Raw genomic sequence first — 4,290 nt, forward strand, 5'->3', positions numbered from 1 at the left:
AAGAGAGTAGTTAAAAGCTATGAAATCCAAATCAGAGTCCTCAAGAGAAAGTAAGACTCTCGTCAATGGGACCATTTTGGCAACATACTTTGGTGTTGCTGTTCATCTCCTATTGACCTCTGTTAGCCTTCAAGTCTCTAGGATCACGGAGGCTTCCTGCAGACAAGACACGGCAGCTCCTGCTCTAAGTCCACATGCAGGTTTGTTTGCAGCCCTAGAGAGCCTCTCATATGACCTATGACTGTTGTCCAGTGCAACACCAGGCTTTCATATTAGCTGATATGTTCTAAATAAACAAACAAAAAGAAACAGAAAGAAAAACTATCACCTGTTCCCATATATGGTTCCAGGCTGTGACAAACAGGCTAGAAGCCCTAGCTGAAGCAACCTTCAACTTAAGTTAGATTCTTGGAGTCCTGCAGGTCCCTCTTTTCACACCACCACCACTGTCTCCCCTGAGAAACAGCTTCTGAAGATGGGCTAATGTGAAACAGCACCTGAGTGCAGAGGTTCACCTCCCATGCCAAATTATGATTTGAGCAACACTGATATATTTCTGGAGTCATCTCCATGGAGAGGGAGGTCTTCCTCTTGTGCTTCACTCAGATTCAGCAAGAAGGTGCCTGCCAGTTTTCAAGGATGTGTTCTTAGGATGCTGAAATTTTACTCAGCGAGCTAATGACCAGATGCTCACATTCGGCTTTAATTGGAAGAGTTTTGTCATTAGTACTACTGAATGGAACAGCTTTCCCATATGGGAAGGTCTCTGGCTGTTACTGAAGAGATGGGTGTTCACCAATCTCAAGAGACCAGACCCCACTGCAACCATGAGCTGCTATGCTCAGCCCAACAACTCTGCGGTGGCCACAGAGCCACATACAGACACCCAACTGTGGTCCCCACAGTTCTAGGTTTGGTGCCACAGCAAAGCACAGCAGAAAACCCAAGCTCTTATTACACCCAAGATTAAATGCCCAAAGACATTCCCAGCTGAAGTCTAACACTGGTAACTGTTCTGTGTCCTAGACCTAGGCAGACACTGTGTTTTAATACCCCCAAAGCTGTTTTGCACTCCTAGCCCTATTAATAGTGCTGTTAACAGCCTCACTCTTCCATTTCAGGCCTGACTGCCTGTCCATAAGGAGTGTCCCAATAATCATCAGAAATGCCTTTCCACATCAGACCAGTGGTCAGTCTAGCTCAGTATTTGTTTCCAAGAGTAATGCTTTACCTGACAATCTATTCAGAGACTGCTGATCTGGTCCTAAAGGACAGTGCCAATGAGGAAAATAATTTATGGTTTATCATCTCCTTAAGATTTTTAGCTCAACTAGGCCGCTACAGTGGTAAGAGATTACTGTATCTGTTGTATTTTGCCTGCTGTCACCACATTGCTTTCTACCTACTTAGTTCACCAGCAAGGTGCTGGTCTTAGGAGACCTTCCCAGTGAGAATAGTAATAGCTCTCTTCTCTTTCCTTCCCTATGAAGTTTCATGTTCCCTTTGTATCCTGGGAACAAGCCCTCTCTGATGCGGAGATGGAGCTGTGTTGTGTGTTTCACTCTGAACACTGTGAGTCTGGAGCCTGCTTCTCATAGTAGGGTATTCAGGATGCAAGTCTCACTCCCAGGGAACTGCTTTGGAACAAAGGACTTTTTGCAAGGGGTCACAGGCAAAGGGAGTGAGGTGATTTTTCAAGGAACTTGGTCCAGTCACAGCTGAGGTGTGTTAAGCACACTGGCATCCAGATGTGTGCACCTACCAGCACAGAACAAAGCCTGTAAGCATATCCTACAAGCTCTTCCAGCCCACAACACTCAGTGGCAGTAACCTAGCCTGGAGACAGAGAATCTGTGACAGCCTATGCACCCATGCCAGGCTATGTCTGATATGACAGGACGAATCCTCACAACTGGACCCTGCTACTACTGTGGAGCCCAGACAGCCCAGAGCTATTGACTGCACAAATAATGAGACCAGTAGTCTCTCTGTGAATAACGTGATGTAGGGAGTAGGCTCTTTTGGGACCTTCCATCTTCCTATCACTGCTGTCAACAAAATGCAGATTCATCACATACTGCCGCTCCAGCAGAAATGGCTACTGTTTCTGGCAAGCCTCAGGAAGGCTGATAGCTGTTCAGTTCGAGTTTGATGAGAAGGCAATTCAGGTTGTGAGCAGGTAGTGCCTCACTCTGTATTATACCACTTAAGTACCAAGGTGTTTCATGCCAAAGCTGCATAACTCTGGAGAAAAAGGAAATCCATCTGGAACTCTGGAGGTGGCAGGTTTCGAGGGAAGAGATGCTTGGCCCCAGTGACCCATGGCTTTAATTGCCTTGTCTCTCAAGCTGCCTTGGAAAATGGCATCTGTTTTTCCTCAGGAAGGTAAGCAAAAAGCCATTTGCAAGACTGCTGCAGACACTCTCCAAGCCTGAATCTAACCAAGTCAGTAGTTAAGGGGGTCTGATCCCCGTGAGTTTTAGGAGATCCCTGAAGCGAATGACTGGTCAAAAGTGAGTTATTCTCTAAAAGAAAGTCCCTCATAATTCAGGCAGAGCAGAAAGACCATTCTGAGAGTCACCAAACAGCTGAAAGAAGGGATGGTGAACCTGATCCTGAATATCCTTCCTTCCTAGAAGGATGGGACTCTCCCTGCTGCTATTTTTGCTCCTCAGCTCTCCTCACTTTTGAGTCTTCAGTCTTTGAGAAGGATGGCTTCTCTGAGCCACCTGACTAATAATCTGGAGCTAGAACAGTTCGTGTGTGTGTGCACATTTCAGACTTGCCTGTATCATCCTTGCAGTTCCTTCAATGGAGCAGTCCTCCCCTTCCTCCCCCCAGAGGAGACTGGCTTTGGCTCCGAGTGTGCTCTGAGATCACCGCCTGGCACAGTGACAGAGTCATGGGAAAGTTGAACACCAGCCACTTCTGAAGACACGGGGCCAAATTCAGCCATGGTGTAAGTGATGTAACTCCCCAGGTTTCAAAAGCAGTGTCTCTTGACACCATGATCTGCCTGGAGCTAGTCTCTCCCAGTGTGACCAAATGCCAAAGCTCCCTCTTTCTCTGGGTGGTGGCATCTACACTACCCATTCCCAGAAATCCCACTACTTGGTCTTTTGAACCCGCTGCCCCAATGTCCTATGGGGACATGAGACAGGATCATTCATTTCCATGGGGATTTTCCTCAACCCACAGTCCCTCCTCACCACTCCTTGTGGACCACTTCTTCATTCCTTTCCCCTCAACGTTCTCCAAATCCACTCCTCTGACTTCATTTGCCACTGTTGTGCTTTGTGCTTTCGCAGTTTCCTTCCCCAAAACACACTTGTGCAGTGTGGCTGTGCTATTTTGCAGACACCTGGTTTCCCCATATGGTTAGAAATGAAAAATGACACTTCAGTAGGTCAAAAATGTTGAAATACAGGTAAGCTGCTATACCCTGTGCACTTTCAGTTCGTTGAGTCTTGGTGTCTCCTGAGCTAAGAGCTAATCATATAACCATATGGAGTGCAGTCTGCTAGAGATTAAGTGAAATTTGTTGCATTACCACACTGTAGCTCTTATTCCAGCTCATCATATGTCAAGATTAACATAAACCTGGCAGAGTAACTGCATTCTGAGGCTGCCTGCACCAAGTCACAGCTCCTCCCCAGAACTGCTGGTGTTCAAATTGTGTCCCCAGGACTGCACTACATCACAGGAGAACACCCTGCACGGTGGTAGGATTGCATCTTCCAATCCCAGGGAATCAGAGACAAAAAGGACTGCTCGTGCCTACATGTGCTCAGCATCTGAAAGCTGCTTTGGGTTCATGTCTACTCAGTCTCTGCCTTTGCATCTGCATCTGCTCAGCTTCTGCACCTGAATCTGTTTAGTGTCCACATCTGGGCCTGCTCATCATCTGCTCCGCACCTGCTCAACATCTGTCACGTTTCCTCAGTGCCTGTGTTCCCTCGGGGGACCCTTTCGCATCACTCTCTGCTTTACACCTGCTCAGTGTCCCCGTAGGCTTCTACTCGCTCTCCGAATCCTCACACTAGCCGAGTAACACCCTCGACAGTGTTCTCCAAGCAGCAGCCTCTTCAGCAAGTTCCTCTCCTCCTTCCCTGCTGCCGGCGCGGGTGCGGCACACACCGGACGGGCTGCCTGTGTCTCTGCGGCAGGCGCTGGAGCTCCAGCAGGGAGGAGCCCGTCTACCTGCTCGTCACCCAGACACCAGACCTGCGCCTTCCCCCAGCCCGGTGCGCAGCACTCACCCCGACACCCGTGCCGCCTCCCCACCTCCCG

This window comes from Acanthisitta chloris, unplaced genomic scaffold (genome assembly GCF_000695815.1).
Source record: "Acanthisitta chloris isolate BGI_N310 unplaced genomic scaffold, ASM69581v1 scaffold1678, whole genome shotgun sequence".
In the NCBI taxonomy this organism is placed as follows: Eukaryota; Metazoa; Chordata; class Aves; order Passeriformes; family Acanthisittidae; genus Acanthisitta; species Acanthisitta chloris.